At 37.2% G+C, this 27,830-nt stretch overlaps 1 protein-coding gene across 2 annotated transcripts in view; it reads right to left on the bottom strand.

Moving 5' to 3' along the window:
- KCNH8 (potassium voltage-gated channel subfamily H member 8) overlaps positions 1–27,830 on the bottom strand; it is a 369,992-nt gene that overhangs the window by 160,974 nt on the left and 181,188 nt on the right. The gene's annotated exons all lie outside the window — the stretch shown is intronic.

Here is a 27,830-nt window from a genome sequence, read left to right as displayed (position 1 = left end):
TTTAGTCCTTTACAGTTTATATATTTTTGTCATCATATTAGCTGCATTAATTTTTTAAATTACAGTAAAACATACAGGAGCATAGAAGAAATTTCAAACAGTTCAGAAAAACATTAAATCAAAAGTCAAAAAAATATTACTCCTATCTTCCTGCTATTCCACATTCATATCCCTAATTCAGCTCCCAATATTTTTTCTTGATATTTTTCCAGAAAAATATCTAATATATACGCTATATCAACATTTATATTTATTCTTCTTTGTATAAGTGGAAGTTTCCAAGAAAATCTCTTTTTTTCCAAAGATTTTATTTATTTATTTATTTATTTATTTGAGAGAGCATGAGAGAGAGAACATGAGCGGGGGGAGGGGAAGAGAGAGCGGGAGAAGCAGACTCCCTGTGGAGCAGGGAACCTGACATGGCTAAATCCCGGGACCCCAGGATCACGACCTGAGCAGAAGGCAGGCACTTAACCACTTAACCGACTGAGCCACCCAGGCGCCCCATAAAAACTCTTTATTTAATCTTTTTTTCACATCAACGTAACTTGTAAATCATTCTAAATATGCACACTATTTGCATTTATTTTTATGAAGTCTATTCATATTATTTTTGTCAATATTAAAGTTACATTAGTATTTTTTTATTTATTTGAAGAGCTCTTTGTGTACTAATTGCCATTTTCTTATATGTGCTGCCAACAGTGCTCCCATTTTGTTACTTGTCTTTGAATTTTACTTATTCAGTATAGAAATTTTTAATTTTTATGTTGTCAGATTTAATGATGTACCCATTGTGGTGTCTAAACCTTATGTCCTGCATATAGCCAAACTGCCATCACTAAAAAATTGTTTTAAAAAAATCTATGCATGCTTTCTTCCGACATCTTTATGTCTTTTTTATTTTTGGCATTTAAATCTTTAATCCAATTGGACTCTACTTCAGTAAAATGAGGTATATATCCAGCTATTTTATTTTCTTCCCAAAGGGCTACTGTCCAGGAGGAAAAAAAAAAACATGTTATATGACATTAAGAAACACTTTGTCTTTATTTGGTCAGTCGATCAACAGACAATTTCATCCTAAATAAATTGTATCTATGTTACAGTGGCTGCAAAATATAAAAATTAAAAACTATTATTTATCTAAGCTTCATCATCCAATCTCTATAGCATTACAAAGGCTCTTTGATTTTTCTCTGTCATAAAAATGATGTGGTTTGGTTGCTACCATGGGGAAACCATATAACTATTATTGATAGCTATTGTGTGCCTGGCTTTGTTCTATTGATTATTTCAATTAATCCTTATGAATATCCAGTGAGATTAGTTTTAATATCCTCCATTTACAGACGAGAAAACGGAAAGGCTTACTAGGATCACGCAGCTAGTAAGGAACAGAGGCAAGATGTGAAGCCTGACTGGTTGAGAGTCCCTACTCCTCCCACACGGAGCATGGAGCAGGAAAACTGCCTGGTGTTGAGTGTCACTTAGACTAATGTGGATCGTTGTCCCGACCCATCTGAGCTTGGACTCCAAGTCTTTCAAGGGCTTTAACCACAACCAATTCCCACTCTATCCTGGCATGCTTTTAACGACCAGAAAATCGGGTGTTTTATTCCCTGCAAAAGTCTAATCTGATGTTACCTGGTTTTGTTTTGTTTTTTAAATTGTTCACCTTTTGCCTCTTATTTTGAAAGAATGTTTAAAATAAAATATGATACATTACTATAGGCTTGAATCACTAAAAACATATTAAGAAACACAAAACAGGACATCAAAAGGGGCACTTTTTTTTTGAAACTCATGGCTCGACAAGCACATGTTGTTATACTGTTAAAGGTTAAGATCATGTGTTTGTGTGTTCAAGTTTTCGGTCTACACAGAACTCTTGAACACTGTATTTGAAAATGTAATTATTAATCCAGCAGGGAGTAAATTTGTATATATTTAAATATGAAAACTGCAAGAGTTTTAAAACAATGTCTACAGGAATATAGTGGGAAAGGCCAGTGGGCTGCTTCTGCTGGATCAGCTGGTATCAAAATGCCAGGTGGAGTTACAATGGTGACTACCAAATGGACCAGATTGGAGACATTAATGACAGATAATAAGCCAATTCCCTTCAGTGGAGAAATCTAATTAATAGTTGAGATTTTCCAAAGGAAACAACAGCAATTTTATAGTCTTAAAAAAGGGTCTCTCAAAGGGAAATATCCAAAAAAAAAAAAAAAAACCTTATCTGTCTTGATCTTGGCTCTAAATGGAAGAAAAGAAGAAGTCTTCCTTGAAAAGTTTTCATTACAGTCTAATCCCTGTGCAGGATTGAAGTTGAAAATCATTCTACCTATGCGATCTAAAAATCTCCCAAGCAGCGGAAGTTCTTTCTGCTCACAGGTCCTGTTCCTGTGCGTTAATAAAACCCCCTTTTTACACTGAAGAAGAAAATAAATAAAGTAAAATAAAATAAAATAAAATCTCCCAAGCAGAGAAATGAATTTAAAATGCTCCTGGGTTGATGGCTCCTGACTGAAAAAAAAAAAAAAAGAAAGAAAAGAAAAGAAATCACAACTAGAATAGGGAACAACTTATTTTTTAAAATATATATAAAGTACTCATGACAGCAATATTTGTAAGTTGCACATATACACAAACACATAAACATATATATATGTAACACAGACATGTGTGTTTGTGCATATAACCAGAATAAGCCAAATGTTCATAGACAAAAAGATGTATAAACAAACTGTGGTAGAGTTATGACATAGAATATTAAAATTCTATTAATGGACATATGTGGAAATAAATGGAAAATGAATGAAATAGTGTCCACCTGTTAGCATAGAAATATCTCGAAAACATAATAATGAGTACAAAAGCAGGGAATAGAACACAGACAACAAGGCAACATATTTATAATGTTCACACACATGCAAAACTAAGTAACATAGGTTTAGGGGAATGTATGTGCTGTAAAACTACACATAATCAACACACATACATGTGTGTTATAATCGGATCCAGGGGGCACCTGAGCAGTGCAGTCAGTTAAACATCTGATTCCTGGTTTCAACTCAGGTCACAATCTCAGGGTCATGAGATCGAGTCCCGAGTCGGGCTCCGGGCTCAGTGTAGAGTCTGCTTCAGGTTTTCTCTCCCTCTCCCTCTGTCCCTCCTGCTTGTGTTTTCTCTCTCTCTCTCAAATATATAAAATGTTAAAAAAAAAAGAAAAAAAAAGTGGATCCAGCAAGCTAACTTATACATATATTATATATATTGTATTTTTTAATAAAAAATATTTCACAACAAATAAAGGATAAGACTAAAGTGGTATCAGATCACTTAGCTGTGGGAACTGACTCAATTCTTTGGTGTGGTGGCCAGGTTGGGGGCTGGTAATCAATTGCTTAAGAAAAATGACTTAGGGTTAAAATCTGAAAAAGGATTATTTGTTAATAAAACAAGGTGAGGGGTAGCAGAGGGAGGAACATTTCTGACAGAGCAAATAAAACGTATGAGGGCTTTGGGCATAAAAGAGCTCAGCATCCCTGAAAAACTGAAAGAAGTCCAGGAGAGTTGGCATAGGGAGAACAGGAGAAAAGGAAGTAAAAGGGGAAATGAGGAGGTAGACAGATCACCCATCACCCAGGGCCTCTGAGGCCACATTAAGAATTTTGTTTTTTACCCTAAGTGCAATGGTAAAAGTATTAATCAGGGAACAGCTTAGGCTTGAATGACTCTCTTGAATAAGAAAACGACTCTCTCTCTTTCTATGTGTGGGTCTGTGTGTCTGTCTCACTCTCTTCTTTCCTGTAATACAGCAGAGGAGAGCACACTAAAGTGGTGGAGCAGCTCTGCCATCCTTCACTAGCGGCCTCCATCTCTGAGTCCAAGGCAGCTCCCATGGGGGAGCAGGAACAGGGAGTAAGTAGAAGGCATGAAGCTTCCTGTGAGGAGCCAGAAGTCACTCCCAGCCCTTACTCACCCTGTCTTAGCCACACCTGGCTACAAAGAGGGGAGGAAAGAGAGCCACTAGCTAGGCAACCTTGTTCTCTGTTGAATCTCTGTTGTAAGCTTGGAGAGGGTTCTATTATTAATGGATGAGTTCTGGGGGATAGTTAACAGTTCTGGCACTGAAACCATAGCAAGGTTTTAAGCATTCAAATGACACAAGGAAATTTGAGTTTTCAAAATAACACATTAACCTGCAGTGAGGAAACTGATTAGAAAGAGTCAATAGAGGTCATTAGGAATCACCCAGGCAGCGATTTTAGGAGGTCTGTGGAAACAGGCCCTAGCAGTGAAGGTGGGACATGGCTGACACGTTCGAAATATATTTAGAGAAAAGCTGCATGTCTTTGTCACTTAATAGATTATGAAATTATCTTGCAAGACAGCGACAGGAGAAAATCTAGGCCCTCCAAAACATGATGGGCCGACTGTGAGCCTAAAAAGAGGTTGAAAAAGAGAAATACAAAAAGGAGGGAAAGGATAGTTGTGGTGTCAGAGAATCTGAGGGAGAAGAAGGGTCCAAGAAAGAGAGAGGCCGTGGTGTCTGCACACCTCACTTTGAGTGATTCTCCTCAGCTGGAAGAGACACCCCATCCCTCTCTTTTAATAGGAAGGAAGGAGGACACTGATTGCATATATATGGAGGGGAACATAGGTTTCATGGCAGGAAGATGAAATAGCTCCTGTCTGAGAGATTCTTTCTTTCTTTCTTCCTTTTTCTTCCCTCCCTCCCCTCCTCTTCCCCCGGTGCCCCCTCCTCTCTCCCCTCCCCTAGTCTTTCCTTCTTTTCTTCTCCCTTTCTTTATTTCTCTGTTCCTTTTTGTTCTCATTGACTTTGGCGGTGAAGTCAAATGCTGAGGATGAGGGGTAATTAGTAGGAGCTGGTAGTTTGAAGACAAGAAGGAATGCTTGAAATATTTGTTGTAGAGGATGGGCTGTCAAACCCAGTAAGGAAAGTGATAAATTTGTTGGGGAATTTGCCCCATTTGAGTCTGCTAAAAATAAATTTAGAGTGATTCCCATCCTCCCTAACGTAAGTATTATACCAGCAGTTCACAGCCACTTGTGTTTAGGCCAAAGAAAACGTATTGTTGGTCCTTTTGAGTTTGCAGCTTTGTCAGATGGATATAGAGAAAATATGGAGATGCAAGAAAGTTTAGGGTCTATGCACAAGAGACTTTAAAATGATGATATATGAGTGCTAAGGCAGAAGGAAAATGAAAACAGTAGTGAACTAACAGAAGGAAGAAGATGAAGATTCCAGTGACCTGTACATCATCATCAGCTCAAAAAAGGTAAATGGGGGGGAGGTACTATGTCTGTAAGCAGTACGATCACGAAGCAATTTCAGTTATTGAGCAATACCGAGCAATACCGATAACTTCAAGGAAAAAAATTAAAAGTTACGTTTACACTCCAGGGAGTTAGGCCTTCTCAACAAAACATTATGTATTAGCATACATAATGCTCATGTTCTAGGCATCAGGCTAGGAATGTTGTCTTGGTTCTCATTTCATCCTCACTTTGTAAGGCGTCCATTTTTCGATTTATTGCAAAGCAAATGAAAGGTCAGAGAAATCCTGTGACTTGCCCAAATTCAAAATGGGTGGACTGATTAATATTTGAATCCTGAATGATCTTCCTTGAAATCTTGTGTTCTTTCCACCTCACCACAGATTATGGACAACTAGGCAGTAGCCTCTAATGAGATGTTCTCACCTCCCTGTGTCATCCAGTTGGGTCAGAATGGGTCTATCTCCTAGATAGGCATTATTTCCTCTGCTGTCTTTTCTCCCATTTTGCTCTTTCCTTTGCATCACGAAAGACACACACTGGAACACACACCTCCTTAGTTGTCACTTTTAGGCTCCATGTCCTTCCCATTTCCCCTCACATCTCCTTTTACATTGTAAAATACTTTTATAATATACTGGTTTATATTCGAGCATGTATGTATTCCCATTTAGATAGTAAGGCAGAGACTTCTGGTTTAAGATGGCTAAAAAAAAAAAAACAAAAAAACCCCAAAACTCCCCCTTATTTAAAAAATTATAAGAAAAACATAAAAAAATCATGAATTTTTATGCTTTAAATTCTATAATGTTGAAAGCGAAAAATGGTTAAAAACCACAAAGAAATCTTAAAAACTAAAATCAGAGTGAAATAATTTCACTGTCTCAAAAATTGGTAGATCATGGTGGCAATAAATTAAAATTATAGAGAAATTTAATTATTTAGTATTTATTTTCTGTATTTATTTATAATTTATTTATTTATATTTTACTTATTTATATTAATTAATCTATAGTTAATGAACATATATCTATGGTTCCATCCAACATGGAATGCCCATTATTTTCACATGCTTGTGGAACATTCACAACAATTGATTTTGTTCTGCAAAGACAATTTCTAAAGTATCCTAAAATGTAGAAGTCATGTGCATAAAAAAACCTTCCACCTATTTCTAACTCTCATCATTTGGATTTTTTAAAAATCCTATATAACTCTTGATTTTAAAAGAAATTAGTAACTGAACTTACAGACTTTTGGAAGTGAACAAATATTGTTTTAAAAAATAATCTTGGTGGGGCGCCTAGGTGGCTCAGTCGTTAAGCGTCTGCCTTCGACTCAGGTCATGGTCCCAGGGTCCTGGGATCGAGCCCCACATCGGGCTCCTTGTTCAGTGGGAAGCCTGCTTCTCCCTCTCCCACTCCCTCTGCTTGTGTTCCCTCTCTCGCTGTGTCGCTCTCTGTCAAATAAATAAATCTTAAAAAAAAAAAAAGTCTGTGTTATTAACCTTTGAAGGAACAAATAATTCTTTTAAAGCTTTGGAAAACAAAAAAACCCTGAAAATTTCTGAATTTAATCTACAAGTCTGGAAAACTCTGATTCCAATCCTGGATGAGTATAATACAAAAAGATAAGTATAGACTACTCTGAATATAAATCCAAGAATCCTAAATAGAACATTAGTAAACTGCCTATAGAAGTGTATTAAAAGAAAATATACCATGCTCATGTGGCATTTATGCCAACATGGTTCCAACTTAGGGATCTTTATTCAGCAGATTTATAAAGAAGAAAAGGCAGAGTATCATCTCAATAAATACTATTTTTTTTTTTTAAGTAAGCTCCACACCAAGCATGGAGCCCACCATGGGGCTTGAACTCACGACCATGAGATCAAGACCTGAGCTGAGATCAAGAGTCAGATGCTTAACCAGTTGAGCCACCCAAGTGCCCCTCAATAAATATAATTTTTAAAAATATAACAACAAATATTCTTATTTTTAAAGAAAACTTTATAATAAGCTGCAATAGGAGGAATCTTCTTTAACTTGATAGAGAATCTAGCAGTAACCAAGGGAAAACTCCTATTTAATGGGTGACATTAGAAGTTTCACTTGGAAAATACAGAAAAATTTTAAAAATGAAGAATGCCTAGTTGTTTTCCTCATCAAGGGTTTTCTGCATTTTCTTCCAAATTTGTATTGCACTTATTTTTTAATTTTTTTATAAACTCAATTGCAATTATATAGTAATACACATTTGTTCCTTGAATATCAGAAACTGTACATTTTATAAAATTTAGAAATGTAGAACAGCATAATGCAGGAAATGAATGTCTTTCCTAACACCATCTTCCAGAAATAAGTTAAATTCTGGTGATTTTATTCTTTGATTTTGTTCTAGGCTTTTTAAAAAATATTACTGACCTCAAACTATGTAAACTAACCTTAAAAATAATTAATACAGGAATAATCACAGATCCTAGAAATGAAGAGGGCTGAAGGGGAAAATATCTGTCAATGGACGTGGGACTGGATTCTTAGCTTTACCCAATTAAGAAAAAAGTCTTTAACTCAGTGCATTAAATAGGAATGTTACCATTTGATGATCATCAGAGGGGAGGTGGAGGGTGGGATGGGTGAAATAGGTGATGGGGATTAAGGAGGGCACTTATTGTGATGAACTCTGGGTGATGTATGGAATTGTTCAAAGACATATTGTACATCTGAAACAAATATAACACTGAATGTTAACTAACTGAAATTAAAATAAAAACGTAAGATAAAAAAATAAAATGGAAAAATATGAATTTTAAATATATATATAGAACCATTTTTAAAAGGTTTGTAATGCACATGGTCATTGGCCATTAATTAAGCCTTGCTTCTGTGATGGGAAATGAAAAAAGTCAATGATTCTGGTAGCAGAGATGTAGCGCATGTTGCACCATACTGCCCAGATGCCCCCTCTAAATTAAAAGGCGTTAAGTCTGCAGTTGCTGGGAGTGTGCCTGCCCAGAGCCCCCACCTCAGTCGTCAGACCACTCTGGAACTGCTCCCAGCTGTAGAAAGTGACCTTGACCAAAGTGACACCCATTCCCAGAGCAGCTTGCATTCAATAACCAGTCAATATGGGAGTGTAATGGGTGGTCCCCCTCCTGCCCAACTCCAAGGGCACAGGTTTTAGCTAGTGGTGAACTTGAGAGTCTGCAGAACACCTTGTGGCAGCTGCACTGCTCCCCATCTTCCCCCTCTGCTCTGCCCTCTCTTCTCTTCCTTTATTCAAGCATTGTTCCTGAGAGAATTCCCTAATAAATGTCCTGCAATCTCCATCCCGACCCACATCAGCAGTGTTGGAGCTTAACCACTCGTCACCAGGTCAGAATAAACACAACTCGTTGGTGTTTAAATGGTGATCTGACATGGTGAGAGTTAACATTTGAACTGCGGGGTAATGACGTGCACCAGAACAAAATAGTTACCAGAAATGATTAGAAGCGAAAGAAGAAAAATGTAGTGAATTGTTACGGGGTCTGACTTACTCCCTGGACTGAAGAATTCTTCTGGACTAACAAATCACTGGTCCAAACTGGTTAAGAAAAGACACAAATTTGTAACTTCTGCATTTTTAAATTTATAATCTGGATCATTTCTATTGGCTGGGATGCATCTTCAAGTAATTTTTTTCAAGAGACATCTAAGGGTTATATACTTTATGATTTTCCATATGATGAACTGTATAATCCTCTACGTGAATTTTCTTACTCTGAGAGTGTCACAAAGCCTGCTAATCTCTCAGGCTATTGGAGCTGTGGAATACCAGGACAGGGTAGGAGGAGCAGAGCAAACCAAGTGTAGACAAGGAGTGTTGTCTACAGACAATTTGAAAACAATAATAAATCCAACTACCTTTGGTCAGCTTTTCATCCCCATGTGAAGGCATGTTAAGTAATTTTAGTGACAAAAACACTCTCCTCTTGGGACACCTGCGTGGCTCAGTAGGTTACATGTCTGCCTTCGGCTCAGGTCATGATCTCAGGGTCCTGGGATCAAGCCCCACATCCAGCTCCCTGCTCAGTAGGGAGCCTGCTTCTCCCTCTCCCTCTGCTTGCTGCTCCTCCTGCTTGTTCTCTCTCTCTCTCTTTCTGTCAAATAAATAAATAAAATCTTAAAAAAAAAAAAACCACTCTCCTCCCCCCAAAAATCTTTTGTTGGTCTTGGTTCAAAACAATTGCTGTGATTATTATTGAATTTTAATAATATATGTAAGCTTCAAAACTAGCACATTTATAGTAGAAATTATGGGCTGGGAGAAAATATTTCCAAATCGCTGACAAAGAACTGACTACATACCTAGAATATGTAAAGAACTCTCAAAACTCAACATCATGAAATCCAAACAATCTAATTAGAGAATGAGTAAAACACATAAAAAGACATTTCACTAAAGAGGACATAAAAATATCAAATAATCATGTGAAAAGATGTTCAACATCACTAGCCATTAGGGAAAAGGAAATTGAGATAAAATGAGATATCATTATACACCTACTAGAACAGCTAAAATGAAAGACAGTGACAATATCAATTGCTGGTGAGGATGTGGAGAAATGGATGTTTCACCCATTGCTGATGGAAATGTAACATGAAACAGTCACTCTGAAAAATAGTTTGGCAGTTTCTTGAAAAACAAAAATACGAACTAAATATATACTTAAACATACAAACCAGCCATTGCATTCCTGGGCAATTATCCCAGAGAAGTGAAAACGTATGTCCACACAAAAACATGTGCACAATTGTTCATAGCAGCTTTATTTGTATTAGCCAAGAACTGGAAACAAAATATCCCTCAATCAGTGAATATTTAAATATATCCTGGTATACCACTCAGGAATAAAAAGAAGCAAACTATTGATGTATGCAGCAACTTGGATGGACCTCCAGGGCATTATATTCAGTGAAAAAAGCTAATCTCGAAAGGTCACAAATAGATGTTTCTATGATTCTATTTATGTAACATTCTCTAAATGTTGGAGATGAAGGACAGATTAGCAGTAGTCAGGAGTTAGGGATAGTGGAGGGTAGGAGGTGAGTATGACTGTATAAGGGTAGCAAGGGAGAGATATTTGTAGTGATAAAGTGGTCATATATCTTGATTATGGTGGTAGTCACACCAATCTATCCATGTGATAAAATGGCATAAATCTATACCTACATATTGTACCAGTGCCAATTCCCTGGTTTTGTATTATACTATACTTATATAAGATGTAACTGTTGTGAACAATTGGGACCTCTTTTTCTCTTTCTACTATCCTTGCTAATTCCTGTGAATCTACAACTATTTCAAAATAAGAGTCAAAAAATATTTTTCACATTGTGTCTAGGAATTGGTCTGTTTTTAGTGATTTTGAGTGCAGCACATTGAGGCCTTTTAATTGCTTTCACTATTTGAGAATCTAAGTTACATGAAAGCCTGGAGCTGGTTTTTCATACTCAGTGAAGCTTGCTCATCCCAAGAGTTTGTCAATTTGGAAAAGGGGTCCTTCCTCAACACATGTTACTTCCATCTATTATAAAATTGTTAAACTGAACCCATCTTGTTAGAATATGACACTTTACTGTCATATGCCAGAAAATTTATCATTAATGGCATACAAATGTACACATCTACAAAGCAAGTGTGTGTATTTTTATATCTGTCACTCTTACACATGCTGTGTCTTATTGTTGTATTATTAATATTTAACATAGAGCCTGGCATATAGTAAGTATTTAACTTTTTTTAAGGAACAAAATAAGAAATATATTTCTCCATTATATAATTGTATGGCATTATGTATTTGAATATCTATTGATTAGTGGGAATGTGGCTGGATGCTATGCTTATCAGATGATCATTATCACCATCATTGTTTTCATCTCTTGTTTTTTCAGTCTATTTTCCACAGAAATCCTCAAGAGACTGCTGTGCATAAAACTTGATTCTGTATTGTATAAAGTCATATATGTTTTATCCCACTTCTGTTGTAATTATCTTCAGTTTATTTATTTTATTTACATCTTGAAGTAAACATTTTATTAGGTACAACATATATACAAAAAAGAAGAGACAAATCAAAAGTGTGCAGCTGGATTTCTGGTTAGTACTGATCTTAAATATTTAAATCAGAAAAAAAAATATGTGTGTGTGATTTATACATATATCCTATGAATTCTGTTTTTCTATAGAACCCCATCTCTGGTTCACTCATCACCGAGCTTCAACAATATGAACACACATATGGTCTTACGTAGTTCTACCCAGTCCACTCCTCCAGTTTCTTTTGAGGCAAATTCAAGACATCATATCTATCATCTATCTATCTATCTATCTATCTATCTATCTATCTATCTATCACATCTACCTACACTCTACATACATATGTACACATAGATATATAATAAAAAGTTTTTAAAGCAAATCACAATATATATCACATAAATACATAACCACATTCTTTAAAATAATCAAATACCCAGTCATTGAGGAACTGTGGCTTTTAATTGGGATCCTTAGATTCCCAGGATTTAGAGGAAGTGTCGCAGGGATGGAAATATGTGAGTGTGGGACAGAAGAAAGTCACCAGGCAATGTACTAGGTCAGGAAGCCCCATTTCTTTGTGTCTGTTTTAGAAAAATGAGCTTTGGAATGAGGTTTTATTCAATGAAGGAACTCTGTCATTTAGAGAAAATGGAAATTACTAAATAGGTAATCTTGGGTCAAAACAAAAGATTACTATTCTTTCTGCTTTTTTCAAACTAGAAAAAAATGTACACTTAGTAGAGAAGTGTACTGGATATTTTTAGTAGGTGCTTTGGCTTTCCACAAGCTCTGGTCTGGAAGATGTATTATGTTGTTTATCTTGCCCCTCATTACTCAGCACAGGGACAGAGGGAAGTAAGTTACTAACGTTGCTAGAGTTACTTAATCAGATTCTTTATTCATGTAGTTGATATATTCATTTCAATTGTTCTGTGTGAGGAATTTAAGTCACTGATTGTGGGAAGTTTGGGAGGAGCCTTTATACAAGAATTGGCTAAAAAGACAAAGGAGAATTGTTTTAGAATTCAATGGCAGAACTTGATTTCCTTTGAAAAGACCTCTGATTGAGTTAGAAGAAATCAGAATAATGCCAGAAGATTATTACAAGAACAAGTAGTTTTCCCTTGAGAGTGAAAAGCTGATATAACTAAAATAATTTTTTTAAAAGTCTGAGAAGTCCAAGCAGCGAAACAGCAGGAAATAAAGTGAGGGATTAAGATAAACTAATATTAAGAATTCAGAAAAAAAATTTCTAAGTAATGTGTATGCCTAAAATGGGGCTTGAACTCATGACCCTGAGAACAAGAGTCACATATTCTACTGACTCAGCCAGCCAGGCATCCCAAGAATTCAGAAATTTTAAAGTGCTAACAATTACGATAGATACTAGGTGTGAAGATCATGGTTAGTTTAAATAGCCATAAAAAGCAATAAAATTCATTTATATAACATATCAAATTTCAAAATGACTCAAAAATTACTCTGATATTTGTTAGAGCAAATTTATATTTATCCACTTCTAAATGTTAATATTTTCCAGCTAAATAATTGCTGTACGAGGTTTATTGTAATTTCCTTTCTACCTTTTTGTTTTGATTAAAACTTTTCATAATAATTGTTTTTTTAAAAACATCCAAGTTTGTGGTTATTGATCTATGTAGGTACCTAACCACTAGCCATTTTGAACCTTAAAAAGGGACCACTTCTTACATTTGAAAATTAAAATATGTAAATTTAAAAATCAGAAAAATATAGCCACCAAACAGTTGACAAAGGCAGAGAGACAAATGGAAGAGTAAATATTTCTATTTTTTAAAAATTCATGCTTCTTATCAATACTGGTGGAAACAAATTTTCAGAAAATATCATAGAAATTGAAAATGCCATGGGCGCCTGGGTGGCTCAGTTGGTTAAGCTTCCTTAAGCCTCGATTCTTGATTTCAGCTTAGGTCACGATCCTGAGATCCATGCTCAGTGAGGAGTCTGTCTGAGAGTCCCTCCCTCTCCCTGACCCCACTCACACACGCATGGCACACTCTCCACAACCCCCCCACCTCTCTCTCTAAAATAAATAAATAGATCTTTTTTTTAAAAAAAGGAAATTGAAAATGCCTTGATGAGTGATTCCTTGAATTCATGAAAGTGTCTTTCAGTGATAAATTCAAATAACTGGACCAAGGCTGAGGTAATCATATTTTAGTGAGCACTAATAATTTCACTGAAAGAGCTGTATGTTACACAAATCAGAAATAACAAACATACCAACCTGCCATAGGACTATGCATTTCTTTTTTTTTTTTTTTAAGATTTTATTTATTTATTTGACAGAGAGAGACACAGCGAGAGAGGGAACACAAGCAGGGGGAGTGGGAGAGGGAGAAGCAGGCTTCCCACTGAGCAGGGAGCCCAGTGCGGGGCTCGATCCCAGGACCCTGGGATCATGACCTGAGCTGAACGCAGACGCTTAACGAACTGAGCCACCCAGGTGCCCCAGGACCATGCACTTCTGCTTTCTACTCCATTTCTTTCAGTTTTGAGAGTTGCCAGTTTAGTAGAAAACAGACACAGAACATTTTGGGCTTGGCTTATTGGGGATCATGCTAAAGAATTTAATTTTAACTCTTAAATGAAATATTGGAGTAATCTAGAAGGGGAAGATGTGACTTGAGTTTCACTTTTGGATTTAGAGTGAAGTAAGCACTGAAGGAATATTTTAGAGGCAGAAAGAGCAAACAAATATTGTCTAGCCATAAAAACTCTAATGGATTGGTAGGAACATCCTCTAATTATTTACTCTTTTAGGATATTGTTCTGACAATATTTACCAAGGAAATAAATAAAGAAATTAGCAATACACACTAAAGAAAGAAAGCCCTTGCATATTCTAAATATAACAAGTACTATAATGTGGTGTAAGCAGAATTCTTCCATTCATGATTTTTTTTTTAATGCTTAGTCACATGTTGATTAGGAGTTTTTTTTATGGAAATTTTAATCAAGCAAGATATGTATTTTCTTCAATTTTGTCCTCTCAAAAATTGCAATTACTCAATTGTCCCTATTCACTGCTATTATATATGCATATTATATCATGGATTTATCAAGACATTGAGTAATGCAGTTTCTGGAATATTTCATGGGTGGGGTATCCCTAGAAACAAGTTTTTTTGTTTTTTTTTTTAAGATTTTATTTATTTATTTGACAGAGAGAGACACAGCGAGAGAAAGGGAACACAAGCAGGGGGAGTGGGAGAGGGAGAAGCAGGCTTCCCGCGGAGCAGGGAGCCCGACGCAGGGCTCGATACCAGGACCCTGGGTTCATGACCTGAGCCAAAGGCAGACGCTTAACGACTGAGCCACCCAGGCACCCCTAGAAACAAGTTTTTAATGCTTCTTTGGATGTTCTGTAAAAGAATTCAAGTCAATATTTTGTTAATTAAAAGTTGTCAATGGTTGAGCTAGTTATAGTGTGTGGAATTTGGAGTGGGTAGTTGGGGGATATGTGCTTTAAAAGACCCCCAAAAGCATTATGGAACATAAAACTGAGGGGAAAAAGGTTTAGGAACATAAAATATATTAAAACACAAAGTTGTAAATATTAGACACCAGAAACATTAGATAATGCTTCTAGAAAAGAAAGGATTTCATGTGGATTTAGGAGCAGGCAATGAAGGTGGATTATTAGGCAAGAGGAATATGTAAACCAAGGCTTAGGGGTAGCAATAACATGGCAAATTCAGGAAAGAATAGAGCAATCAGGCTAAGAGGAGAGTAATTGTTATAAATCTCTCTAAATCTTGAAGCATTTTTCAGAAACATCAGAAGGCTTAGGACAAATGTGTTTGATTATTACAAGCAATGTTAGAAATTTTCAAAAAAAAGTTCTCTTCCAGAAAAAGATAGCAGATAGAAAAACTGGGAGGAAGAGGTAAAAACAGAGAGGAAGAGAAGAATTAACATTTACTGAACATCTATTGAGTTTCAATTAGTCATTGTGGATAAACTATATTAGTACAAATCTCATGTTAACAGTATAAGGTAGGTTTTATCTCCTCTGCTTAGTTAGCAGATGAGAAGACTGAGGTATAAGAGCTGATGTACCCCACTCAGCATCGTACAATAGAAATGGCTGGATCTGGCATCCATTTGGAGGCCTGTACGTCTCTAAAACCATGTACCTTTCACTAAACCTACTGCATTAAAGAAAATGATAAGAACCACTCACTGCTTATAAGCTCAGAAAACATTAATTCCCCTGATCCTGACAGAAGAAATATGGAAAGGGACTCAGGAGGAGCAGAAGGTAGAAACTGGGGTGAAATGGAATAGTTTCCCAGAGAGTGGTAGACTGTCTATAAATATAGCCACCTAACAAATCCTCACATTCTTACTCATACATGCCTCTCTTCCTATCAAAACACAGAGTTTGTTTCCTCCCCCCTTGAATTTAGGTTGGTCCTGTGACCAACAGAATATGGCAGAAGAGATGGTGCATGACTTCTGGACTTCTGCAGCTTCCCTATTTGTCATCTTTGGATCTAGCCTCTATGTAATGTAGCAAGGGCTCAACTATGGAATAATGAGAGAGAGAGATAGAGAGAAGGATAAGGATAGAGGGGTAGAAGGAGAGGGATAGAGGAAGAGGGAGAGGGAAAGAAAGAGAAATAAAAACTTGGACAACGCTGTCATTCTCTCCTCCTCAGTTAAGTCACCAGAAATGTTAAGTTCTTTAGGATATTCCAGTCCCAGCTGAGTTCCAAAATGATAGTAGCTACATGAGTGACTTCAGCAAACACCATTTGGAACAGAAGAACCACAGAGCCTATCCAAAAAATCATGAGAAACAATAAACTATTATAGTTTTCACTTTTGGGCCAAATCTGTTATGCAGCAAAGCCTAACTGATGCACTTAGTTTTGGGATCCTGGAGTAGAGAAAACAAATCATCAGGAAAAGATAGAGCAATAGGGTAATGTCACCTTAGTCTCTATCTTCATTCAGATCCTTGAGCCTATATATGACATTTTTTTTAAAGATTTTTTATTTATTTATTTGACAGAGATAGAGAGAGAGTGTGTATAAGCAGGGGGAGCAGCAGAGGGAGAGGGAGAAGCAGACTCCCCGCCGAGCAGGGAGCCCAATGCAGGGCTCAATCCCAGGACCCTAGGATCATGACCTGAGCCGAAAGCAGACACTTAAACGACTGAGCCATCCAGGCGCCCCCTATATATGACATTTAAAAATACCTCTATTAAAATACAAATATTCCCTGGAAAAGATATTTAGCTGCTTAGCAAGGATTCATTGACAGCCAAAGAGCACAACATATGGCACAGGATAGAGGGAAAGATTCTATTTAAGGCTGACCTAGAAAAAAGGGAATAAGAAAGGTAGCAGAGAGACTTCATGATTTTGCAATGGCTTGGCCCTGTCCATGTCTAGTTAATACCACTACCATCATCTTCACAATCACCATCCATCATGATCATCTATTGTGGCTATGATTGACTGACAACTACCTACTTTATGCAAATATCATCCTAGATCAAATTTAATTTATATTTCTCTAATTCTCACAGTGACACCCTGAGGTAGACATCGGCCCATTTTAAAGCTAATGACACTAAAGTGCAATAGGTTTAAATAACTTGTTCAAATCCATGTAACTCACAAAAGGCAGCATGACAATTAGTACATAGTTTTGCCCAATTCCAAAGACTTTGCCATTTGCCTTTATCAGTTTCTCATAGTTTTCAGGTACTGTTTTCTTGAGGACTGCCAGTCCTCCAGTTTTTTTAAAAAATGTTGGTAATTGATTTTGAAAAATAATCAAGTTCTATAGGAAATTGGTCCATATTTTAGAGTTATAGAATACTTTAAAAATTACTTATGATGAGAAACAAGTTTATAGGAATTCAAGTGTAGAAATCAATTAAAAGTAAAAATAATAATAATTTTAAAAGGTTTGCCTTATAATTTGTAGCAGAAACATTATCACAATGACAGTGGGTGGTGAAATGATCCAATATTTTTCTCACTGGTATTCCCCAGTGTCCTACATTAAAATTCCTTAGTGCTTTTTTTGTTCTGGTTCTTCTCAGTTTATAGGAGGCAAAGCAACAAAATCTTGGCCATCCTTTGAGTCAGTGAAGGAATAAAATAGAATATCCATGAAGAATTCAGGTCAGCAAGAAATAGCCAGGAATGAAAGTGTAAGGATAAAGGAGGAGAAAAGAAGGACAGAAGATGTTGAAAAAGTATGCCAACTCCTTGTCTACATGATCAACAAATAGATCTAACCTATTCATTCCATTTTAAAGCATCTATTTATTTTTGTGCCAGCCACTAAGCTGGGGAGACAAAGATAAATAATTCACATTTCTTGACCTTAAGGAAAAGTAAGCAATCTGATTTATGCAGACAAAAGGATGCTGGGAAGTTTGAAGGCGATCCAGCTAATTCACAGAGGTCCCAAGATAAGGCTCAATTCACTTTCCATTCTGAGATGTAACTCCATCATTGCTACTGTGCATGCAATCTCTGGGTAAAGAACAGAGTCAATACTACAATCCTCTTCTTACAACCACAGCACAAAATTGATAACATGATATGCAAGAGCTGGAGGAATAGGGAGAGAGCCCTTTATGGAAGATTCCCTTATTTCTAAATGAATGGCTTCCTTGGAAGTCTTGCATAATAATGCACCACTCAAAAATACTGAACAACAAATTAATTTACATTAACACCAAAATTCAACTATTAAAGAAACTTACGGTATTAATTTGATCCCTCATCTTTTCCTTAATGCCAGATGTTACAGGGTGATGGCTTGGTTGCTCTGTACCAATGCTTCTCAACGAGGGGAGATTTTGACAATGTCTGGAGACAGTTTGGGTTGCCAAAACTGGGGTGTGGTTTGCTACTGGCATCTAATACGTAGAAACCAGGGCTGCTATTAAACATTCTGCGGTACACTGGACAGCCTTCCACAGCAAACAGTTATCTGACCCCAAAATGTCAATAGTGCCAGGATTGAAAAAACTACTTACCTATATGCCCATTTTACATGAACTTTAAAACCTTTTCATAATATTCAATCATAAAATGATGCAACCATCCATACACAAAAGAAATTTTTAGGTTTATTTATTCTTACAAAATAAGGAAATAAAATTACATAGAAGTCAAATGACTTGAAATCAATAAATGACTTAATTCTTTTTAAAGCTTTGGGCCATGCTTTAACAATCAGTGTGACATTAAGTATTCAATTCAGTGATAGTTAATTCTCAATTGGTCCATATTTCTTCAGTTATCCCCATCAATTCACCAAATAATGATCTAAGACTCTGATAATTTCAGAGATTTTCTTTTTTTTTTTTTTTATTTATTTGACAGAGAAAGACACAGTGAGAGAGGGAACACAAGCAGGGGGAGTGGGAGAGGGAGAAGCAGGCTTCCTGCTGAGCAGGGAGCCCGATGCGGGGCTCGATCCCAGAACCCTGAGATCATGACCTGAGCTGAAGGCAGACGCTTAACGACTGAGCCACCCAGGTGCCCCTCAGAGATTTTCTTTTGAAGCACTTCTCAAACACAGTGGCATACTATGATATTCTCTGATTTTTTCCTTAAAAGAAAAATGATAGGGGTGCCTGAGTGGCTCAGTCGTTAAGCGGCTGCCTTCGGCTCAGGTCATGATCCCAGAGTCCTGGGATGGAGCCCCGCATCTGGGAGCCCGCTTCTCCCTCTCCCTCAGCCTGCTGCTCCCCCTGCTTGTGTTCCCTCTTTCTGTCAAATAAATAAATAAAACCTTTTAAAAAAAAGAAAAGAAAAATGATAGTGTCTCACTCACTTGAATCCAGATTTTGAATCTGTTATAATCTCAGTAAAATCTAAGATAAAAGGCCCTATCTCTAGCTTTGACTCTATGATTCATTAATTAGTTTAAGATCATAAAGTTAATTCATAAGAACAATTTTTGAGGCATGCTAAAACATTCCAGATGAGTCAACATAGTAGCAAACTAGCAATCGACTACTAACACGTATTCCTTTTTAGTCATCAAATAGACCCCCAAATGATCTCTCTATGTCAATATTTTATGGTTGTGCCTCTATTAACCATGTGTTAGATGCCAGGAAATGCACCTATAAGATTTATGAGATAAGAGTTGGCAAAAATAAAAGTCCAATAAAAGAAACTCTTGGATAAGAAAGAAGCTGACAAGGGTTTGTAGAGCTCACAGATTTCCATTTCTCATTATCTTGGTTGTATCCACCACTCTCCTGTGCTTCTAATACTCAGCCAGTTTGACTGTAGGGTCTCCTTAAGCCTCCTCACATAGACCTGCCTCTCCCTCCTACCTCTTGAATCAGAAACTGAAATATGATTTTCTTTACCATTTTTGGTACTAACACCTCACTACCCAGTTTTAACACTGTACAATTCTGTGGCATGTTTTTAATGATTCTGGAACATGACCACTTCCAAGACCATATGGAGGAGTTCTTTTCCTTTCTCCCTCTTCTCTAGACGAGAAACATGGTCCTATTGATCTGAGTCCTAATGTGACCTATGCATTTTTTTTAAGATTTATTTATTTATTTGAGAGAAAGAGAGAGAGCACAAGCATGAAGGGCAGAGGGATAAGGAGAGAGAATCCCAAGCAGACTCCACACTGAGCGCAGAGCCTAATGTGGGGCTTAATCCCACGATCCCTCGATCACAACCTGAAACCAAGAGTTGGTTGCTTAACCAACTGGGCCACCCAGGCACCCCGACCTAAACTTCTTTAAACTACAGAGGTTCCTGTGATTTGATAGTTAAAGCATTACACAAGATATAAGGCATAAAAATCTTATTAGCACTTAACTAACACATATTAAGTGCTGAATGTAATGACTGAAATAAGACCCACATCAATGAGACTTTCCAGGGTATCATATCTAGTATTAGAAGTGTCATAATTAGAAGGTATTCAGATCCCCTATTCCAATGCTATTTCTAGTACAAAATCTAGTTTGGGGAGAGGGTGAGGGAGGAATCACTTGTTAATTAATTATCTAGATCAGGAATCTGCAAACTCTGGCCCATAAACCAGTCATCTATTTTTGTAAATAAAGTTTTATTGGAACACAGTCACACTCATTTGTTTACATATTGTCCACGACTGCTTTTCTACCATAATGGAAGAATTAAGTAGTTTTGATAGAGGCTACATATGGCTCACAATGCCTAAAATATTTATTATCAAGCTTTTTACAGAAAAAGCTTGCTGATCCTTGATCTAGATCAAATGAGAAAGAGCAAATGAGGATGAAAATGTGAACTAACCATTTTTCCAAATATATTCCCACTTGAGAACTAACTCACTAGAGGAGAAAGTATAATGGCCCAGCTTTATCAAAACTTTTAAAAATTAAACTTCGCATAATTGATCCTGGGTTTATGTATGTAGGTGGTTTAAAGAAAAAAAAAAAAAGCACACCAGCAAGTACATTTGAAGTTCAAATATTTCCCAATTCTATTCATTTCACCATTATGTAACATCAAACACTCCATAAAATGTAGGGTTTATGAGACTCAAACCATTTAAAGACTGGCACTGAAATGCTAATTTCCATTAAATCCAGTACAGATCTTAAAGTCTATTTTTATCTTCCTTCTCCCTGAATAAGACCATAAAGTAACCAGGGACCTTTGGAAACTTCATATGACCATCTAGTGTCTTATACATCACACTCCTTAGTGAGTGCTTCTTCACTTATCCACAAAGCTACTTACTGGGTTTTTCTAATTGAATCTGTGGGAGCATCAGAAAAAGAAAGTGTACACGTACACTTCAATTTCAAGAACTTAGGTCAGAATAAGAGTTTTTCTGGCTGGTAATTCTGAATGTGGCAAACATACAGAGTGTCCTCTTCCTCTGGTGAGCTCAGATGGAAGATTTGAAATATACATTCTTCAGTTCACAGTCTATAAATAGGCTCTGTGACCCAGCATACTACAAGATTTCCTGTCATGTAGTATGACTATGGAATTATAGATCTTTGCAATAAAAGACGCCTAAGAAATTATTTAGTCTAATTATTTTACATGGTAGCTGGAGAAACTGCAATTAAGAGAAGCAAAATACCTGGCCCAAGGGCACACTGCTAGCTAGTGGCAGAGATACGACTTGAACTTATAACTCCTGGGATCTTTTTACTATATCCTAGAGTTAGCAAGCTGACCTGAACCAGATAAAATTATGAAATAGAGGAAAGCTGTCCTCAGACAACCATAAACTTCAAACTCCCTTCTAACTGCATGACTTGACAGGACTCAACCACCAATGAATGAAGAATAAAGACCAAACTCCTTAGCATGACCTACAGTTGGAGGCCTGAACTACTTATTGGTTCTCCATTCAAGGCCACCACTCATATTCCTGAGGTTCTAAACAGCTCACAAGCCAGCATGTCTTCATGAAGCCCAAGTAGCCAAGGGCAGTTCAGGAAGACAAGTGTCTTCAGAAAAACCTGGACACTAGAATTTATCCAATACCAAAAGAATAGGTATGTAGAACAAGAATAGGTATCTGGAACAATAGGTATCTAGAAAAAGAATAGGTATCTACTACACAAGGTACTCCACGTGGCTTATTCCAGGCCTTGTGTATTTTCACAGGAAGCAGGGGCTGAAAGGGACCCTGTGGAACATCTCACCCAGTTATTCCACAGTTTCAATTTTATGGCCCATAAAAGCTGAGAAGTTAGAGCAAGCTCCTTGAGCTAATTTTAATATTGCATAAAACCTAGGAAAAATAATTTTTAGCATCATAATACCCATAAGAGCCATAATTAAATCATACTTTCCTAATCTACACTTTAGCTAGAATAATATTTACTAATATCACATGACCAGAAGCTCTGATCGGCTACTGATGACATCAGAAGGATTTCCTTGAAAGGACCAAAGTGCAGAAACATGTCATACAGTGATAGTTCACATTCATTTAACAAGGTAAATGCCAAGAAGAGATATATTTTAGTACATTCAAAGTATGGATGAGGAAACTCAAGCCCAAGCCTGACAGAGTATTAAAGACCTACTCAAGCTTACAGTTTGCCAAGTTTCCCATTTCTGAGTTAGTGTTCCTTCCACCAGAGTATGCTGTGGAATCTTCTATAGCAAACTAGTCACATAGCCCTGTTATCCTTATGTTCTGAAAAGAGGAAAGAAATAAGAAGGAAAAATAGAAGAATAAAAATAGAAGTAATTCAACTTTTTTCAATGCCATTGATTTATCTATACACATTTGCAATTTTTGAATGTATGATTTTAAGTAAATAGATAAAAGTTTAATTCACAGCAAAGTTAAACCTAAGTCTGTATGTAATTTGCAGTACACTTAGCATGAATTTTGGTTTAGCATATTGATTCAGCTGATTTCCAAAATGGGTTCAATTAATATTATGCAAGATATCTAAGTGTAAACAAAGCACTGTGCAGAAGGGAGTTGGAGAAAGTCAGTCTTTACATCGAAAAAAAAATCACCGTTTAATCTGGAAGAAGCTGTCCATCTTATACCAGTTAGGAAAATTTTTACAGCCATTGACAAAAAAAAAAACCAAAAAAACCAGAAAATCCCAATCAACTCCAATAAAGAGCAGAAAAAAGGAATTTTGGTCCGGGCTGTGGGTTGACTCAATTCTCAGAAAGGCTCTAAGACTTTGCATTACTCACTTTCAAATCTAACAGAAAGTACATATGCCTGTATCTCATGATTCCTTGGCTCTGGTGGGGCTGTGTGTCTCACCAATTTCTGTGTCAGAGGAAGATACACCTCAAGTTGGCCAAGTCTGAGTCAGACCTACCCCTGAAATCTATGAGGAATGGGGCAAGCTCCACCAGAGTTACGGTCTGAGAGTGGAGAAATAGTGGATCTCCTCCTTCCAAATACAGTACGGGGAATAGGGCAAATGAATACAAGATGGCCAAGAGACCAAAAAATGTCCAGGACATGCACACAATAAAAATGATTAAAAATATAAATGATATGCAAGAAGTTCAGATGACAGGCAAAATTGTGGAGAGGCTAATAATTTGGCTCTGGAACCAGATTGTATAGGTTCAAATCCTCACTCCACCACTTTCTAGCCGTGTTAGCTTAGGCAAGCTACTTAACATCATTGGGCTTTCATGTATTCATCTCTAAAAACAGAGAGAAATAGTACCTACTCACTGGCATTTTGTGATAATTAAATGAGATGAAACCCGTATAAGTGCTTAGAATAGTCTCTGACACATGGTAACCACTCAATCAACATTAATTCTCATGATGATGATTATTCTTATTGGATATGAGAGGCAAACATCATAAGTAAGAGATCAGAGGAAGGAGAGAACACTTACAAAGGAATTAAGAGTGGGATAAATTGTGGACCCGTGCTCAACAGTGCAGGATGGGTCCTTGTGATAGGGAGAGGGGGGAAATATGGCATTCTGGGTGATGCAAAGTGTAATGTCAGGAAAGAGCAAAAGGCACAGTAGACTAAACAGTCTGTCTAGAGTGAAGAGGAAAATTGTAACAAGGTCTTAACTGCCAGGAGTTTTTCAAAAATGCTGGGCACGGGTAAATCCGTCAGGTTGTATTCCTCCTAAAATGTAATTTTAAAAAATCTTTTTTACATTTTGGATTTATAGGTCCTTTATTGTGAAATAATTATAAATCTCCTGTTTTATTTAAGCCGTTCACTAAAAACAATTTTATATGAAGGCATCACCATGTGATGTTTACGACATATTTGTAAAATTACTCCATTAAGAAACAGATTGTAAAAACTGACCCTTTGAACTCAAGAACAGCAATCTATCTTGCCAATATGGATGTGTTGATCTGCGGGTTATTATTCTCACTTGCAAAGACTCTAACCCTCCTGATGGCTTTCATCTCCTCCAGACCTGCTAACCCCTTTCTCATAGCCTCTCTTCAGAGACTTCATAAAAGCAATGTTGTTATGATTCCTAAGTTACAAGAATCCATAAATAACACAAAAATGACATTCTTTATATTGACATTTCATGGTATTTTCCGTCCATCCCTGGGTAGGATTTGGCAACATTTTCTTGAAGGTAAGAATTCTGCACCTCCCTAGGTGGATAATTATTTTTGTGAGTTGCTTTATGTTAAAGAAGGCATTATTTTTAACAAGTAGTCAAAATCTAACCAAAGTGGTACAATTAACTAGCTTTATAACAGTTATTTATGTAGAGTAACACCAGAATTTTACTTGGGTAAAGAATAAACACAAGGAAAATTCTCTCATCCCATTACGCCTTAAAAGTCAGTATGTTGATGGTTCGTGCACCCATGCATTCCAAAATATGTTGTGGTGGTGGTGGTTGTTGCTTTTCAAATCCATGCCTGTGGTGTGGCAGGCAGTCTACTAGAAGCTAGAAAACAAAGTCATAGCCCTGTCTCACACATATTTTAACATTTCTGAGATACAAAGTCCCCATACTTTCCTCCCAGGAGGTTCTTGTACATAAAAAAATCCAAAAAGCTACTTAAAGCAATAAACAAGCCCAAGAGAACACAGAGTTTATGGGTGAGAGCAGACACTTAACCCACCAAAAAATTGAGCCCCATGCCAAAGCAAATTGCCGTATTCCATCTCTATTGTGGCTATGGACGCCAGATTTCCATGCAGTTTCTAGCTCAACTATTACACTCGGTGCTTCCAATAAGGCTGTGGCTGCTTGTTACAAGAATCTGGGTTTTGGTTTATGTTCCACCATCTTATGCAAATATTTTTCTTCTGAAACGGTTATCTCCTTTGAGAAGCCTTTGCCTCACGCCTCCCTTCCTCTTCCATTCCTACTCAGAAATAATCACATCACTTTCTCAAGGAACTTTTTCTACAGCTGCTTTACTATATAGAACAGTGTATTTTAGTTATTGGTGTCACTCCCCAATAGACAGTGGTTTCTGCAAAGGCAAGAATTTTCCTTTTCACCCTTGTGTCTCTAGATGTATGATGATTCTTGCTGAATAGGTATGTAAGACAATGAATCTAGGGGTAGCATTTTGGCTAAATCTTAAGCTTCGAAACAGTACACATAAGAAGTTGTGCTTTCTGACTTTATGAAACACCATTAAACCTCCAAATAATTTTTCCACAAACATCAAGTTTGATAAAGCCTTTCTTCAGACAGCTTTTCCCTCTCCTTCAGTAATTTATATAAAGTTTCCCTCTCATTTTGAGTGAGCATCCCTCTCGTAGCTACAGGGAAACCCTAGTGTCTCATACAATAGGGGCCCTTGCAGTTGGACCCCCTGAGAAAGAAAACAGAACAACACTAATGGATTGAAAAAGTTCGGAAACCACTGAGCTCATGTTATGGAGAATCAAAAGACAACCAAGGTTGCCAAAGCTAAAAGAGAGATTAGAAAATAAGCATTTGGCTAGCATGAAGTTTTAATCTTGTCACATTCTGATTCCGCTTGAACCCTTAAAGAGTTCTGATTTGGTGTTATTTCCAGGTTTGACACTGTTGCTCATATTACTAATGTTTGCTTGTTAACATCACTGGAGTTTACATTAAGGCAGTCTGCCTTGCTCCCTTGAAAACAGATTTAATTTAATCCTTGGTTTCATGGTAATGGAAGGCAAATTTGCTATGTGTGCTTGTGTGTGTGTATGAGAGAGAGAGAAGAAGAAGGAGAGAAGAAGAAGGAGAGAAGAAGGAGGGAGAGAGACTGGTTAAGTTCCCCAGGAAGCTGACTGAAGCAGAGAACTGCATTTAGGCAGATCAATCATTAGGGAGTGCCCTCAGGGTCAACATCTGTTGGGGGAAGGGAACAAAGCAGGACTGGACAGAGGAAAAAGTAGGGTTGTGCTAGTCTCAACAAAGCCATTGTTGGGGAGTTCTGGAGCTGGGAGTATCCTTCACAATTATCCCAAGAGGAGAGAACTAGGCCTTCAAACTCACTCTTCCCATACCATTGACCAGTCATTGGATGAAGGTTGCCTGGGAAGAGCTACCTCCCTGGATAGGTCCTCCTCTCAGCTCAGGTGACCCTGGGAGGGAGCTAACAGCTCAGGGCTGTCAGCCAGCAGCACTTCTAGAGGCTATAGACCCTTCAGTCCTGCAGTCCTATGACTGGTGTCATAGCACAGTGTCTCTGACAATTCAATAGCATAAAAAATACATGTATCATTTTAAATAAGTATTTTCTGTCCAAATCTTGTGTTTGGGAGATATCAGTAGGAAAGATCACCGAGAACCAGCAAATCAATAACTGAATCTTCCATTTTTTCTCATCTATAAAACAGACTTGATAGTTCTGTTACTCCATATGGAGAGAAAGTTGTTTTGTTTCTTTTTATTGTTTGATTTGGTTTTGTTTTCATCAGCTAGAACTGGTCCTTTGAAGACAAAAATGTCTTTCACTGCCTGTTTATGAAATTAAAGAGTCATATTTTTCATATGAAGAGATGGGACAAATCTGTTAGTCATTTCTTCTGAAATCACTTTTCTGTTTCATTTATCAAAGAATTAAAACTAAAAGTGATTATTTATACCTTTCTTAACAAAATACTTAGATGTAAACCCCCTCCTTTGGGATAGTGTGGCTAATTTCTGCCTAAAGGTGATAGAGATTTGAGAAGGAGGGAAGATGAGTGATTTCAGCAGTTAGCATAGTGCTTTGAGGTTTGCTGATAATTTGCCCCCGCAGGATCCCCTTGAGATGAGATACTTGATCACCCAAAGGCCAATGCAGGACCACAACTCCCTGTTGAAATGTAAACAGAAAGCTTCCATGACTTGCCTGTCACGTATCACAAGTGAGGCTGAAAACCCAACACAATCAAAATCTTGAGTTTCTTTTAGAAACAAAGGCAACACTCACAGGGTCTCATTATGTATGGGCTTGTTACTGACTGAATGTTTGTGTCCCCCCCAGATTCATATGTTGAAGCCCGAACCCCCAATATGATGGTACGAAATGAGGCCTTTGGTAGGTGATTAGGTTTAGATGAGGTCATGAGGGGTAGCTCCCATGATGGGGTTTGTGCCTTATGAGAAGAGGAAGAGACCAGAGCTCTCCCATCTTTGTACCTTCCATTTGAAGTCATGGTGAGAGGCAGCGTGTACAAGCCCCCAAGAGGGCCGTCACCAAAACCTGATCATGCTGGCACCTTGATCTCAAATTTTCCAGGCTCTAGAATTGTAAGAATTAAATGTCTATTGTTTAAACCACCCAGTCTATGGTATTTTGTTAGAGCAGCCCAAGCAGACTGAAACAGGGCTCATTGGAATTTCTGAAAATATTTGGATTCTTTGATCATTTGAAAACTTCTGCCATAGGGGAATTGAATTTAATGTGACATTCTAGATTTCACCCAAATACAAACATTATGATGGAATCAGCAAAAGTTTTATTTTGT

This window comes from Halichoerus grypus, chromosome 1 (genome assembly GCF_964656455.1).
Source record: "Halichoerus grypus chromosome 1, mHalGry1.hap1.1, whole genome shotgun sequence".
Classification (NCBI taxonomy): domain Eukaryota; kingdom Metazoa; phylum Chordata; class Mammalia; order Carnivora; family Phocidae; genus Halichoerus; species Halichoerus grypus.
Note: the sequence above shows the minus strand (reverse complement) of the source record. Positions and strands in the feature narration are given on the sequence as shown.